Genomic DNA, 17,272 nt, shown 5'->3' with positions numbered 1-17,272 from the left:
GGACAATACATTTTCTGTATTCTGTATTCTGTATTCTGGTATCAAAGAACTGGGCGCACCTGGGGCCTCGCGTGCAAGTTGAAAGAAGATTTGTATTTAATGGGCAGTACCCAAGAGCGTCGGGAAGCAACGATCAATACGATATGTGAAAACGGTTTTTCAAGGCAAGATTAAGTGCGCCTGTAACTCAGTTCAGCTCCGACTATGGCTACCCATTGTCTGTAAAAGCTCAGTGTCAAGGTGTCCCAAGTTGTCGTGTGCCACTAAACGCTTGAACCGTAGGCAGACTGGTTACCCTTGACAACCACTTCTCTCAGTGAAAACATGCATCGCTCTTCTCGACGGACACAATGACACGAGTCCACGTAGAACATGTGTTTGACATGTCTTTCTCGATGTGCATGTGGTACTCAGTGTAGGAGTGGAAAGAAAACTAGTAGACATTTTGGGAGAAACCGAACTCTGACATGAATTACAGGATCTTTACCGTTCGCACTTGGTCTTGTGCTTGCGTGTACACAGGAAGGGGGATAAGGCACTATCAGGTCTGCACATAAGTTGACCTTGGATAGTGGAACAATCTCCACCTCAGGCGCGGCCGGGATTCGAACCTACGACCTTCCGCTTTATAGGCCAGCGTCTTACCACTAAGCCATTGCGCCCGTCGGTGAGGGTATGAAGGTTGTCGGAACACTGGCGGTTCAAGGAACTGGCGAGAGTAATATCCTCCCATTTGCTCTCTCAGCACTTATCAATGTTTTACCCCAACACGTTGCGAAACATGTCCAATCTGACCTACAAATCCCGCAAATATCCCTTTCAAGCACACACAAACTCTTAATATGATCTAGTTATCAAGGACTTTTAATTAAAAAAAACAATGGAACAAGCGTAGACATCTGAAGGTAGAGTCTTCGTTAAGGGGCCAGACCTCAAGATCCACAGAATCGAGAAGACTGCTCACCTTATGCTATGCTAACTTGTTTTTTCTGTCCCCATAGCTAGTGTCTATTTGGGACATGACGTGGTAACATGCTGGGGCTGACCTCAGACTTCGTGGACCCTTTGATCCCCAAGACAGCACCGATCCCCTCATCCAAATCGGCCACAATGTACACCAGCACCGTAAGTAGCAGACGACAATTATCAGAGCGGCCATGCTTCCATGTATGCAAATGAAGTAACTCACATGGCTTTCGTAAGCCATTCAGCGGCCCGCGCTCAACCAAGCTGAGAATGTGTACTGTGCCAGTGACTGCCGGAGCTTTGACAAACTTTGTCGTGTCACTTGAATTCTGGCGAATTGGATTTACCTGGACACGGGGTTCCAAGCGGAAAATTCACAAGAATAGTATGTGCATTGTTTCCACTTTATCTTGTAGTTTTTGCTCCGTTTTTGTTACATTTAGTCAAATAATGACTAAATGTTTTAACGTAGAGGGGGGAATCGAGACGAGGGTGTTGTGTATGTGTGTGTGTGTGTGTGTGTGTGTGTGTGTGTGTGTGTGTGTGTGTGTGTGTGTGTGTGTGTGTGTAGAGCGATTCAGACCAAACTTACTGGACCGATCTTTATGAAATTTGACATGAGAGTTTCTGGGTATGAAATCCCCGAACGTTTTTTTCAGTTTTTTGATAAATACCTTTGATGACGTCATATCCGGCTTTTTGTAAAAGTTGAGGCGGCACTGTCACGCCCTCATTTTTGAATCAAATTGATTGAAATTTTGGCCAAGCAATCTTCGACCAAGCCCGGACTTTGGTATTGCATTTCAGATTGGTGGCTTAAAAATTAATTATTGACTTTGATCATAAAAAATCTGAAAAATGTAATTTTTTTATTTTTTTCTAAAACGATCCAAATTTACGTTCATCTTATCCTTCATCGTTTTCTAATTCCAAAAACATATAAATATGTTATATTTGAATAAAAAAACAAGCTCTGAAAATTTAATATATAAAAATTATTTTCAAAATTAAATTGTCGAAATCAATTTAAAAACATTTTCATCTTATTCCTTGTTGGTTCCTGATTCCAAAAACATATAGATATGATATGATTGGATTAAAAACACGCTCAGAAAGTTAACACGAAGAGAGGTACAGAAAAGCGTGCTTGCTGCGTTGCATTGCGTTCCGTTTCATTCTGTGAGTTCGACACCTACTTGACTAAATGTTGTATTTTCGCCCGGACTTTGGTATTGCATTTCAGCTTGGTGGCTTAAAAATTAATTAATGACTTTGGTCTGAAAATTGTAAAAAAACATAAAAATTTATAAAACGATCCAAATTTACGTTTATCTTATTCTCCATCATTTGCTGATTCCAAAAACATATAAATATGTTATATTCGTATTAAAAACAAGCTCTGAAAATTAAATATATAAAAATTATTATCAAAATTAAATTTTCCAAATCAATTTAAAAACACTTTCATCTTATTTCTTGTCGGTTCCTGATTCCAAAAACATATAGATATGATATGTTTGGATTAAAAACTCGCTCAGAAAGTTAAAACGAAGAGAGGTACAGAAAAGCGTGCTATCCTTCCCAGCGCAACTACTACCCCGCTCTTCTTGTCAATTTCACTGCCTATGCCGTGAGCGGTGGACTGACGATGCTACGAGTATACGGTCTAGCTGCGTTGCATTGCGTTCAGTTTCATTCTGTGAGTTCGACAGCTACTTGACTAAATGTTGTATTTTCGCCTTACGCGACTTGTTTGGTGTTCGTGTCATTCGTGTCGTGCTGTCTTCTCCCCAATATCTTATCAATATCATGCTTGATGTTTGGTTTGATAATTCATATGCATGTTCTGAATATTCGTAGTGTTTCTGTTGTCTCGCGGATGTATTTTTTCGCGATATAACCCTTCGTGGTTGAAAACGACGTTAAACACCAAATAAAGAAAGTAAAGAAAGGATGTATTGTTCGTTAGTTTGGTTGTATATGCCATTACTGTTTTCGTGTTCAAATCCTCGCTGGTTCCCAATGTTTACATTGTTTTGGTTTTGTACTCCTAGTTCATTTATATTCTGCCTCGTTGTTGTTGTTTTTCTGCTCGATTTATTAAATTACTGTTTTCCTGCGTGTATCTTGTTCAAGTTACTGTAAGTGCTCATATCACACTACGAGCCATGCATATGGTGTACTTGCTGTTCCACTCCTGTTATAGTTGTGTTTTGAATGTTGTCATGCCTTCTTCTTTTTTTTTAGAATGCATCCTTACAGAAGTTACACTTTGTCATTCAAGTTGATGATACACTGTCATGTCTCCTCTTATTCCAAGATTGATTTTTTCGCTTTACTCTTTGATGGAGTTCTCTGCCTTTTGTTGTTGTATTTGTTATATTGGTTTGTTTGTTTGTTTGTTTGTTTGTTTGTTTGCTTGCTTAACGCCCAGCCGACCACGAAGGGCCATATCAGGGCGGTGCTGCTTTGACATATAACGTGCGCCACACACAAGACAGAAGTCGCAGCACAGGCTTCATGTCTCACCCAGTCACATAATTATGACACCGGACCAACCAGTCCTAGCACTAACCCCATAATGCCTGACGCCAGGCGGAGCAGCCACTAGATTGTCAATTTTTAAAGTCTTAGGTATGACCCGGCCGGGGATCGAACCCACGACCTCCCGATCACGGGGCGGACGCCTTACCACTAGGTTGGGGTGACCTAGTCAAGATTGTTGCGCATTGGTTTTACACCATACGCCTCTTTGGCAAGATCGACTTTTATTCATGTTCTGATAGAGTTGTCAGAAATACATGTATAGACATGCCTGACATCCTTTTCCAAAATACTGAGATGCCCAGTCGCCACTTTACGCTTTTGTATAACAATGTTATCATTGTGCGCATGACTCCTCTTGTCGTACCATGGGTTATTCATCCTACATTACACCTCTATAATCTCATGAGTGCTCCTTTGTTTGTGACACACTTTTTCTATTCCACGCCCCCTTCTTTTAAACGGATGGCCTGCAACACACTTTCTGCGCTGGTCCAATATTGTTATTTGGATGAAGATCTATTAATGGTTTTTGTGTTTGATCACAATGTTGGAACACGAAGAGTAAAAAATCTGTTCCTTTATTGTAAATGGACTCGGATATTTTAAGAAAAAGAAAGATGTGTTTGATTTTAGTAAGCAGCAGAATGGAAATATTTTGTTGTTACAAGAAAGACACTGGAAGAGTCACCAAGAAAATCTGATTAGGTCACAGTGGGGTTATGAATGCATTGTTGCTGGTAATGATTCTGCTAGTAGAGGTGTTGCTGTATTGTTTGAAATAGTGTTGAATATGTTACAGTAAATTCATCAAACCAGTCAATTTGTAAATTCACTCCGTAAATTTACCAATTTACTGAAAAATTCAGGAAATTTACAAATTTACTGAGTTTGACACCTAGGAAATTTACAAATTAACTGAAAATTTCAGTAAATTTACAAATTTACTGGTTTGATGAATTTACTGTAACAAATATAAGATTCCTAATACATGTATTGTTAAAGATGATGATGGAAGGTATGTTTTGATTGATATTGAGTTTTTGAAAAAAATGCCTGACGCTTGGAAATGTTTATGGCTAAGTAATGCTGATTGTCCTGTCTTTTTTTTAGAAATTGTTTGGGAACAATGTGCAGAAGGAAAATCAGTTAATTGTCATTGGAGACGATTGGAACATTGTTATAAACCCCAATATTGATACAAATTACCCGGACAAATCTTATAAAATGAGTAGAAGGAGAAAAGCTGTTGGTTTTATGGAGCAGTGTGATCTCATTGACATAATTATATAGAACCTTACATACACTTTAAGACAGTATACATGTAGGCGGTTTCATAGTTCACAGTGAAGCAGACTTGACTATTTTCTTGTGTCGGAGCAATTAGGTTTTGAGATAGTGAAAGCTGATATTGCAACAGGTCTTATCACTCAATTGTTGGTGTAAGTTTTAGAACTGATGTTGTTAAATGCGATAGACCTTTTTGGAAGTTTAACAATTCACTGTTGACAGATATGGATTTTTTAATATAGGGAAGAAGGTTATTGTTGATGTAAAGATTACAATATGCATTACCTGTTTATGATTTGGATAATATTTTTTTGATTGATGATGATGATTTATACTTATTGATTGATAATCAGTTGTTTTTTGAGATGTTATTGTTAGAAAATAAGAGGCAGATGCATTTCATATTCCCCATATAAAAAAAGGGAAAATAACAGAAAAGAAAAAGATTTTCCTTTTCAAATGTACACATTGGAAAGTAATTTGACAGAGTGTAATGTACAACTTTTGGAGCAAAAACTAAATTCAAATTCAAATAAGGCAGAACAAAATGGATGCTATGATAATTAGATCCCGTGCTAAGTGGATTGGTGAAGGTGAACAAAATACTAAATATTTTTGTGATTTGGAGAAAAGACAGTTTGTCCAGAAGTCCATGTGTTTTTTGCAGAACGGTAATGGCGGAGTAATCCAGGATAATAATTTGATTGTACAAGAAGCACAGAATTGTTATAAGAATCTGTATGCTTTAAGAGAAGCCGAACAAACAAATCTATCATTTTGTGAGAACGGGTCACATTTAATTAAAAATAAAAAAAGTTTTTAAAAAATAAAAAGAAGAACTTAACCAAATTGATTTAGATGTGACTTTAACCTACTGTATTTGGTCGTCGTTTTCACTAAGTGTAGCTTGTGTTTTATCATCATCATCATCATCATCATCATCATCATCATCATCATCATCATCATCATCATCATCATCATCATCATCATCATCATCATCATCATCATCATCATCATCATCATCATCATCATCATCATCATCGTCGTCGTCGTCGTCGTCGTCAACGTCACTGATCTGGTTCTTACATTCTGTGATACCTTGTTGGCAATGTTTTTGTTTTTTTGTTCAGGTTTGTTGTTTCCCTTTGAAGATTTTCTTTGTTCTTTTTACCGATGTTGTAACACTTTCAACCCTACCTATGTTGACCAAGTTTGTTTTAGCCGAGACCAGCTGTGCTGCAGCAGATCACTCAGAATTGTAGTAAATGTGTAGTAACTGTGTATCAACACGCTGGATTGCAGGCGTTAGATGGACGTTACAGGAAGCGACTGAAGCTAACAGTCTAAGCGGATATATCAGTACCTGGTCAGATAGAGCCATATGAGTGGGAGACAATGAGTGTGCACAATGATTGTGAAGCGAAGAACAACATTTATCATGGTACATATAGATACAGACAGAATCAAGATGAACAACGCAACGAGGCATGAACAATCAAGTGTCTTGTACTGTGCCGTGGAAAAAAATCAATACATTTTACAAAATAAAATGAAAGTGAGTGAAAAAAAGAAGAACAAGAAATTCCTCTGATAGGAAAAACACCCCCGTCAAAGAACCCGTCAAAGGGAAATAACCTTCTCAGTTGGTGGCAGTGAGAATGGTTATTTCCCTTTGACCAACGGGGGTGTCCGTCTATAAGTCGTTGTATAATTTTAATCCACCAATAACTCCCTAACCGTGCGTTTGACTGGTCCCAATTTTTGTAAGGACCGTCTCCGGAATGTATAGAACCTGTTCACCAAGTTTGGTGACGATCGGTCCGTTCATTCTTGAGATCTACTTGCGAACACAAACACCGCCACAAACACACAAACACATCGACCGAATCCTATACACACCCCCTATACCGGGGGTGTAAAAACAAAAGAAAAAGAAAAACAAAGAGAAACCGAATCAGTGACCAGTGTACGGAGTGAACTGTGTTTTCTGTGTCACACCAACTGGAGCTTTCTTTGTCCTGTGTGTTTTCTACTTGCTTAACCGGTAGCTTGCTCAGCTACTATATCTTTTCGTTCCTTGCGTTTTGGTGTAAGTTTTAGTAAGTGCTTGCTGTGTTATGGTCTGAACGCTGCAACTTTCGTCTACTTCAAGGTACTGTGTTGTGATAATATTATTGTGGTGAAATTTTATGTTCTCGTTTTGCTATTTTGCGTATTCACTAGCGTGTGCTGTGTATCGGTTTACTCTGCTGTTTACTCTGCTGAGCAATCATGGCGGCGTCGCGTTTACCAGATGAACAAGATAGGGGTACTCTCCCGGTTTTCATACCTTGTCGGAAATTACCCGACACTGACACACAATACACTGACTGTGAGGGAAATGTGTTCTTTTTCTTTATTTGGTGTTTAACGTCGTTTTCAACAACGAAGGTTATATCGCGACGGGGAAAGGGGGGGGGGGGGGGTGGGATAGAGCCACTTGTCCCCGAGTACGCAGTAGGAGGGTCCAGCAGACTTTAATTGTGTGTCTGTGTGTGTGTGTGTCTGTCTGTCTGTCTCGACTTAACAGCTTATTGCTGGGAAACTACTGGGCGCAGTTCGTTCAAAAGTTGATACACTAACTTGATAATAGGTCCGATTGATCGTATTAAAACTTCATAATGTTACCTGGGACCTAAATGCGAAATATTCCACAAAAACGACTCTTAACGGGGGGAGTTTTTGCGGTGGGAGGCTGGTCGCTTCTGGGCGGGGATATAGCTCAGTTGGTAGCGCGCTGGATTTGTATTCAGTTGGCCGCTGTCAGCGTCAGTTCGATCCCAGGTTCGGCGGAAATTTATTTCAGAGTCAACTTTGTGTGCAGACTCTCTTCGGTGTCCGAACTCCCCCCCGTGTACACTACATTGGGTGTGCACGTTAAAGATCCCACGATTAACAAAAGGGTCTTTCCTGGCTAAATTGCTTAGGCACAGTTAATAATGGTCTACCTATACCTGTGTGACTTGGAATAATAGGCCGTGAAAGGTAAATATGCGCCAAAATGGCTGCAATTACTGGCAGTATAAAATTTCATCTCACACGGCATCACTGCAGAGCGCCTAGAACTGTACCCACGGAATATGCGCGATATAAGCCTCGTTGATTGATTGATTGATTGATTGAACTAAAGGGGAGACTTGGGCGGCTGAGCCGAACACGTCACGCAGTGACGAGAAAAGCATGGTTTGCAAGACAGCCGACGGGTGGGGATTTGGTCTCGGCAAAGAAACTATTGGTCTTGGTGAAAGAGAGACTTTTATTTATTTATTTATTTATTTATTTATTTGGTGTTTAACGTCGTTTTCAACCATTCAAGGTTATATCGCGACGGGGGAAGGGGGGAGATGGGATAGGGGAAAGGGGGGAGATGGGATAGAGCCACTTGTTAATTGTTTCTTGTTCACAAAAGCACTAATAAAAAAATTGCTCCAGGGGCTTGCAACGTAATACAATACATGTATATGACCTTACTGGGAGAATGCAAGTTTCCAGTACAAAGGACGTAACATTTCTTACATACTGCTTGACTAAAATCTTTACAAATATTGACTATATTCTATACAAGAAACACTTAACAAGGGTAAAAGGAGAAACAGAACCTGTTAGTCGCCTCTTACGACATGCTGATTAGCATCGGGTAAATTCTTTCTCGTCCCAACCAATATGGGACTCCCCCTAACCCGCGGGGGACAGAGAGCACGAGAGAGTCTATGGCCAAAGTGATCCGGGTTCGATTCCCGGCATAGGCGGTCTATTTTTTTTTAATTCTTGTTTACTATTGTTTATTATGAACGTTTTAATGTTTTATTTTACTCTAATAGTTTTTTTGATTGTGTAAAATAAATAAATAATTTTTTTTTTTAATCCAAGTGATCCGGGTTCGATTCCCGGCATGGGCGGTAAAATTTTTTTTTGTTTTAATTCTTGTTTACTATTGTTTATTATGAACGTTTTAATGTTTTATTTTACTCTAATAATTTTTTTAATTGTGTAAAATAAATATTTTTTTTTCTTAAATCCACGTGTACAAGACAAAAACTTTAATACTGGGGGAGCGAGCCAGTCTGAAGAGTACTCGGGTCCAGCGCCAGCGTTTTTTATTAATTGTTTCTTGTTCACAAAAGCACGAATCAAAAAATTGCTCCAGGGGCTTGCAACGTAGTACAATATATTACCTCACTGGGAGAATGCAAGTTTCCAGTACAAAGGACTTAACATTTCTTACATACTGCTCGACTAAAATCTTTACAAACATTGACTACATTCTATACAAGAAACAATTAACAAGGGTAAAAGGAAAGGGAAATTTGTGCCGCAGCAGACAAATCTAGCGGGTATGGTACGGCGCTGGGAGCGCAAAGAATAACGGGGGGGGGGGGGGGGGGGGGGGGGGGGGGTCTGTGGCGCGTTTATCCGACGAATGTACAGAGCCGTACCGAACTGCTGTTAAAAGGTATTCAGATCGGCCTGGCTATACACACTATGGACTCTGATTTTTGATTACGACTCGAATGAAAACAATGTTGATATATCATCATGGAGGATTTAAAGATAACAAGTATTAATATTCACGGACTGAGAAATGCGATAAAGAGGAAAACTATTCTTTGATATTTAAAGAAATTATCAGACGATATTATGTGTGTGCAAGAATCGTATGTACATGAAACCGATGTTACATTTTGAGAAAAAGAATGGGGAGGTATGATGTTTTATTGTTGTGGCACAAAAAACCAGCATGGGGCAGATTATTTTTTTATTAAAACGAGTTTTCAGTATCCTGTGTCATGTATTTGGTTTAAACAGTGTTTATTCAACAATTCATAGGTATTTGAACATGATACATGTTAAGGATCAACAACACGTTCAAGCTTATGGTGGTGACCCTAACGGGAGAATTTAACATATGATTACGATAACTTGCGACGAGACTTCGACAAGTACTTTTTAAACCAAAGAACGAGAAATAAACAAAATGTGCAAACAAACATACATATATATACATATTTGACATGTATTTACTGAAGTAACAGTCGGTACTCAGCACCCGGCAAGGGGAACTGCTGTCATCTTATTTATTTTTGAGTTGTGCCGAACTATTGTCTCTAATTGTACTTCAAAACAAAAAGATTTGTGGTATGATTATTTTAGCGAATACATGTTATTGTCACAATTCGCCGACGATACCAGTCTGTTTCTTGAGGCTACAGAACAATCATTTTGTGAAAGTATAACAGTATTGCAACATTTTGCGTCATTGTCAGGCCTGAAAATGAATTATGATAAAACAATTGTAATCTGTTTAGGACCTTTAAAGTTCTCCAAAAGAATATTTCTGCCTAATATGAATCTTACTTGGAACCCGGATAATTTCAAATGGTTTTATTTTGTCAGTGACTGTATCCGATGTGGTCTTTCTTGATTATAGAGAGAAAAAAAGTGGACCACAAGGAACTTAACACCATTTGGTAAGATAAAAGTCCTAAAAACCTTGGCAATTTCCAAATTGACACATTTTTTGTTTACGAATTTATAAGATCCAGATGAAGAGTTTGTGATAGAATTAAATAAGATGTTTTTTAAAGCTTTTTGGGGATGGGAAAAGAGATCAAATTAAAAGAATAACGGCCACTCAGCCTTATGAAGATGGTTAAAGATGGTTGACGTGAGATGATTAATTTCTGTCATCTCTGAAAATTATTTTGTTAAGAAGAGTTGTTGGTCTTACTGGATTAATACCAAGATGATTGTTTAAAGCATGTTCACTTGTCATAACAGTTAATATCAGAGGAGGAGAATTTGCAAATGTATTGATGCAGAAAAAGGATAACCCGTTTTGGACCGATGTATTGAAACATAACAAATTACATGGATAATGTGACCCTACAACCTTTAACGATTTTGTATCAGAGTTTACATTATAATGTTAATATTCGTAGGGATTAAAAGACATTGTATATTAAAACTTGGATTGATAATGGAAGTGTACAGATTGGTCGTATTTTGGGACAAAATGGATATGTATCCTATATAAATTATTCAAGCTGTTAAAAAATATCAGAAAAAATAGGTTTAGAATTTGATAAGCATTTTATTATGACAGAGCCCATTGTGTGGAAATGTATTTGTCAAAGTCAGACACAATTTATTTACAAACAACTGATTGAAAATGAGGCCGTCCCAAAATGTATTGAGAAATGATCTGAATCTCTAAATTGTTTGTTAAATAAGAAGGTTATTTTTCGACATGTTGTTAAAACAACTAAGGATACTTGCCTGAGATGGTTCCAGTACCGAGTACTGTACAGAATTTTGACGACGGAACGGTTTCTATTTTTGAGAAACGTTGTGTATACTTCATTGTGTACATTTTGCGGTTGAGATGAAGATAGAGTTTGTAAATTGGTAAAAGGTGAACTGCACCCATTGTGACAAGGTAAAACTTTCCTGGTTCTATTTGGAGTGGCGAACAAGGTATTACCGATAACGTTTTTGATGTGTTAGTTATTTGTGCCAAATACCACAACTATATTTCCAAAATGAACAAAACGATCCCTCATTTTCAGACATATATAAGCTATATATTGATAAGACAAATTGATCAATGTGTCTGCATGGCAGGAAGCAACGGCTAGTTTACTGTTGCTGTTTTTTTCTTTTTCTTACATACTCTTAATACTGCGACCACCGAGCAACGACCACCCACCCCCTCCCCCCCCCCTTCCCCACCCTGTGTGTTTTTGTAATTGTCCAACGTGTGTTCTCTTCTGTGAAGCTTCTCCCTTGTCTGTGTCCTGTAATTTAAAGCTTATACTTGTGAAAAAACCTCCCCCAAAAGAGAATAAACAAAAACAAAAACAAAACAACGGGATCAAACAAGTCTTTATTTTAGGGGGGAGTCACGCATACACGACGCACGACCAGCGCACTGAAAAAATCGTTGGGTGTGCGTCAATATTCGATACTCGTTCGTCGAGCGCGCTGGACCAACGCTATGCATTCGTTGTAATTCGCTGTGTGCGTTGGGATTTTTGAGCATGCACAAAAATGCGCGCGGAGCTCGACGCATGAATGAACACGCCAGAAGAACGCCAGACACGCGCAGAGCGCGCTAGACCAACGCCAGACACGCGTGGAGCACACGCTTGTATTCGTTGTCAACTCGCTAGCTTCTACAGTGGAACACCCATTTTACGATCTAAACAAATCTGAGAAAATCGGGTCTTAAAAAGAAGAGAATCTTAAAATGGGAGTAAATCTACATAGGATTTGAACAGAAAATCTTAGAAATGAAGGTCTTAAATTGAGGGGTCTTTACACGGGGGTTGCACTGTACCAAACAGCGAAAAAAAAAATTGGGCGCACTGATCTTATTTTCCATGTGTAAGTAATGTTCAATGCGCGGGCCGTGTATGTGTGACCAAACCACGAAAACAGTTGGGCGCACAACGACGCACTGATCTTATTTTCCATGTTTGATTATTTTTTTAATGCGCCGGCCGTGCGTCGTGTATGTGTGACACCCGCATTAGTGCCATTTCTGCATAACTAGCTTGTGTTCGTGTGTGTGTTTTTGCGAGGAAGTTTTATTTTATACTTGTAGTTGTTATTTTTTTAGTTAACGGTAAGTCCTATTTAAAGCAAATTAAATACATGAACATTCACAACAGGTTCATATTAGGAGCCTTGGTAACAAATGTGACTTCAGTCTTGTGGTGACATGAGTGCATGTGTTTCCCTCAACTGGAAAAAGGTCTAACTTAACCGGCCCCCGTAGTGCAGGGGTTAGCGCATCGGGCTGCGGGCCGGGAGGTCGTGGGTTCGAATCCCATCAGGGTCATGTGGGTTTTTCGGGCTATGGTCGGCTCTTACCCAGAGTGGAAGTGCTATGGTTCCTATGGGAAGGCTGGGATCACACAGCCGAGTGTCATTCACTTAATGAATGCGACTTTGAGGGTGCTCAGGTATACCTGACCAACATCGCAGGTGCGGCAGTTCTCGGGCCTGGTTGACGCCAGGATATATTATGACAGCAAGCGTAGAGTGCTGCCCTGTCACGTAGTCTCAAAACCCAAACTGGAAATCCAAAGCATCATCATAATCATCCTCATGAAATTGTCCTTACTCTTGTGGCCCTTCATGCCCGGAGCTCTCATGGTGACCTTGGTCTCAGTGTTCCTGTTCGATCCTTCTCTGAGTAGTAGTTCTGCTGTCAGTCTTCAACGTGTGACGTTCTGGGGGGTCGACGGAGGGACGTGGTGGCGGTCTGCTCTCTGGAGGGGACGCTCACTCAGTCTGGCTCCGCGACTTAAAGTCAATGTCGTTTGTAGGGGGCATAGTAGGTAGTGGGCTGCGTCCGTTAGCTCGGGACAGACCCACTACTGAACACCGTCGAAGTGACTCAGCAGAAGTGCAGTGTCATCTTCTGAGGGTAGCCTACCGCAGCGACCCGACATCCCCCCATGGAGCAGCGTCTGTAAAATCGACAAGTCTGGCAGCGGAACGAAATTCAGAGGTGGTTGGAGCAGCGAGTGCAGGGACGGGGAGCACAACGGGACAAAGAAACAGGTGTAAGGACGAAAAAAAAAAAGAAAAAAAAAAAGTTCAAACTTGTACTGGCTTGACACCAACATCGTTATCAGCAGATCTTTGTTGTAGTAGGGTTCATTACGGACAATAACAACTAGGCATATGCGTTTGAATGTAGATCTTTGCGATGAGGCTGTTTGCACTAAAATAAAATATAGAGTTAGAAAGGCATTTTATTTCCCTACCGTATGCAAACAAACTGCTGTATTTGTCATGATATAGCGTTAAGTCAGTGGACCAGTGATCAAAGGCACCCCCCAAAATCAAAATTCGCTAAAGGAGAGTTTTAGATACTAAAATGCACACAGAAATGGAATCGGCAAACTGACTCAATTTTTTTACTTTAGTTGCATGTTCTATCACGCAAGTTATTTTTGGGTTTGTAATTAGATGTTTTATGAGTTTTTTTCAAACCAAACTATTACTCTTGCAGCTCAGAAGTCCTACTTTTTGATGTTTTGGTATGTTTATTCAAGATCAGCTGGACGAATACGTTTTATCAGGAAACTAAACGAAATTTGGATTTTATGTGAAAAATTAAATACTTATCAAAATAATATCAACAGTTTATTACAAAAATGAAACTGGAAGACAAACATATTCATGACGATTGTCATGTGTGTGCTGGGTTTGGCATGATATTTAAAGCCTCAGTACGCCTGACATGAGGTTTACAGGACGATGGCATTTTTCACGAAGTAAGCATTTCTAACCTAATGGAACACACAGCAGCAAATGTCACAGTTCGTTTGAATGGCTATTTAGTATGCCACATACCAGTTATCGTTGTTTATTCAGCCTTTTCTCAGTTTGGCCGCTCTACCGTTGAGACTGACACCCGATTGGTCGATTGTCGCTATGTATTGAGCGAACAGCGTTTTAGCTCGATGTACAACAAGAACAAGAGCAACACCAACAACAACAACAACCACCGCCACCACTACCACAACCACCACCACCATGAATGTAACATGAAACTTGGTCGTTAACTGATTCACCCTGAATTTTGGCCGCTCTACCGTTGAGACTGACACCCGATTGGTTTGTTTGTTTGTTTGTTTGTTTGTTTGCTTAACGCCCAGCCGACCACGAAGTGCCATATCAGGGCGGTGCTGCTTTGACATATAACGTGCGCCACACACAAGACAGAAGTCGCAGCACAGGCTTCATGTCTCACCCAGTCACATTATTCTGACACCGGACCAACCAGTCCTAGCACTAACCCCATAATGCCAGGCGCCAGGCGGAGCAGCCACTAGATTGCCAATTTTAAAGTCTTAGGTATGACCCGGCCGGGGTTCGAACCCACAACCTCCCGATCACGGGGCGGACGCCTTACACCCGATTGGTCGATTGTCGCTATGTATTAAGCGAACAGCGCTTTAGCTCGATGTACAACAAGAACAAGAGCAACAACAACAACAACAACAACTACCACCACCGCCACCACTACCACAACCACCACCACCATGAATGTAACACGAAACATGGTCGTTAAATGATTCACCTTGACTCGGACTCCACTTGTAATCAAAGTAGAATGAGGTATTGCCAAATCGCCATTCAAATATTGTAACATCGCTATATTCCGACGTCGCAGCATGTTGATAAAAACAGAGAACTCGCTCTTGTGCAACAACATCCAACATCGTCCTTGTCCGATTGAAACCTCGTAACTCGATTTTTAGCGTTTCGAGAAAAACACAAAAAACGTCATAAAAAAATAACTTTTAATAAAAAAAATCCAATTTTTTTCCACATGATTTAGAAACACAAACAAAGTTCTGTATATAATCAAATAGAATTTCAAGCATGTAAAACGCACATTATTCAACAAAATTGCAAGATACGAGTTTTTCGTTTTAAAACACGACCATTTTTTAAGACTTACAAGGTTTTGTAATGTAGCCATATCATAAAGAATGTTAAAAGTTCACATACATAACATGGAAAACAATGGCCCCAGAACGTAGTACAAACAAATTTGTTCTTTCCTCATAACCGTTGATTGTGTCTTGATGATACGAACCAATTTATATTCGTTCTTGAGTTAAAGGATCCTTACAATCTTCTGGTAATCGTTGTTCTTAATCAACAAAAACTAAGTGTGAACTGAAGCTGATAAATTAATAACTTTTTTGTTTGCATAAATGTGTAAAAGTCAAAATAAAAGCCATTTTCTTAAACAGGATAATTATTGAAATCATCAGATATCTTAGTGCAAACAGACATCGAACGTTTCTTGAACACCTAGTGGTAATGCAGTACCACAACTCATGTGCTTGAAGAGTTTAGCGACCATGAGGTAGGCCGTCGTAATAGTGGTGGTAGTCAGCTGGAAGAACCTCCTTGGGTTGCTGAAGGTGCTGCCACTTTGTGTCTTTGATTGGCAGCCGTGCTCTGTAGAGCTGGTTGATGACACCGGGATCACCATGTGCCCTCCTTCTTTGTGGCAAAGGCTGCCACTCATCAGAATAGTGGAGCTTGTAGTGAAGGGTACCGTCAGGCAGGTACTTGAAGCAGCGGATATCAACCACTTGTGGATCCCCAGACGCTGTCCCTGGCCGAATGCTTTGGTAGTATCTGAGATCAGAAAAGTCCTTGAAGAATGTGTGGTCCAACTGGACAACTTTGTAAGGTTGACTTTCTCTTGCAGACGTGATGCCTTCTCCTCAGTTTGTTTTCGATAGCTGAGTGGACAGAGTCGACCTCCATCCAGGTATGACCTTTCTCAAGAAACTTTTGGATGACGACCTTTCCCTGGCGAACTGCGAAGTGAAGAAGTGCGTTTCCCAAGGTCACGTTGCGGTTTTGGTACCCACAGCCGTCACTGTACATTATGATTGTGTTGGTTGTCTCATCAACTGTGGACTCAAGGTAGTCCACAATGCAAGATGTGAAGTTGTTGCTTTTGACTTCTCCCTCAGACTCATTCCAAAAGTAGCATGCAACCTCTTTGTCACTCATATTGTACAAAGTGAAGTTGTGGCAGCACAGTTTGGTCTTGAAGTAGTTGGCATTTGCATAGATACGTGGAGCCAACAGGACGACCTGCAGATCCATGGTGAGAACTTGTACATCACCATTCTCTTCAGCAATCTTCTTGTCCATTGTTTTCTCTTTGCGAGCTTCATCTTTACGTTGAATGTGCACCTGGTACTCATGTTCTGGGATGTTTCCGTACTTGTATGCACAGCACACGTTGCATTCATCTTTTTTTGGTTTGTGAATTGCGATGTTCATATCTTTCATTTCCCTGATCAGCACTTGTCTTGACACGCGCTGTTTTCCGTTGTCATCACAATACTGCTGAAACAGTGCGTTCAGTTTGGTTCTTGACTCAATCACAGTTTCAAGATACATCTTCTGTGACTGCTTCCGGCAATAATGTGAAGGCAGTTTGGCCAAGGATTCAAGAAAGTTCCTCGCTTTTTGAACCTTGTCTTCTTTGGCAGCAGTATTGGGGTGCTGTGTCCTTGTTGAAGGGCTCTTGAGCATTCCATGCACTTCGTGAGATGTTGTTACCCAGTTTCGCACTGACCACTCTCCGATGTCCAGTGTATTTTGGAACATGGCTTTGCAAACTTGAATTTTGTCTCCTCGAATACGTAGGTGGTATGTGAGTGTGCCTCTTCGTCTCGTTCCTGGTTTCCCTTGCTGTTTTGTTGGTACAAAATCAACCAAAGATGCCACATACGTCTTCCTTTGCCCCCAGTCCATGTTTGACCAGAACTGCTGAAAGAGAGCTGTTCTATCCTCTTGTAGGATTTCCTGGCAATGTCTGTATTTTGATTTGAGACAGAAAGATGAAGTACAAGGTGGTCCTTGCTCACGGCAGCGTTTC

At 40.2% G+C, this 17,272-nt stretch overlaps 1 protein-coding gene across 1 annotated transcript in view; it reads left to right on the top strand.

Annotated features, from left to right (window-relative positions):
• The first annotated feature begins 1,185 nt into the window (after nucleotides 1-1,185).
• LOC138956541 (glycoprotein-N-acetylgalactosamine 3-beta-galactosyltransferase 1-like) overlaps nucleotides 1,186-17,272 on the top strand; it is a 37,498-nt gene continuing 21,411 nt past the window's right edge. The window contains exon 1 of the mRNA XM_070327877.1: nucleotides 1,186-1,351. The gene's annotated coding sequence lies outside the window, so the exon portion shown is untranslated. The remainder of the gene's footprint in view (nucleotides 1,352-17,272) is intronic.

Source organism: Littorina saxatilis, unplaced genomic scaffold (assembly GCF_037325665.1).
Source record: "Littorina saxatilis isolate snail1 unplaced genomic scaffold, US_GU_Lsax_2.0 scaffold_123, whole genome shotgun sequence".
Taxonomy (NCBI): Eukaryota; Metazoa; Mollusca; class Gastropoda; order Littorinimorpha; family Littorinidae; genus Littorina; species Littorina saxatilis.
The sequence above is the reverse complement of the archived record's forward strand: the minus strand, read 5'-3'. Positions and strand labels throughout refer to the sequence as shown.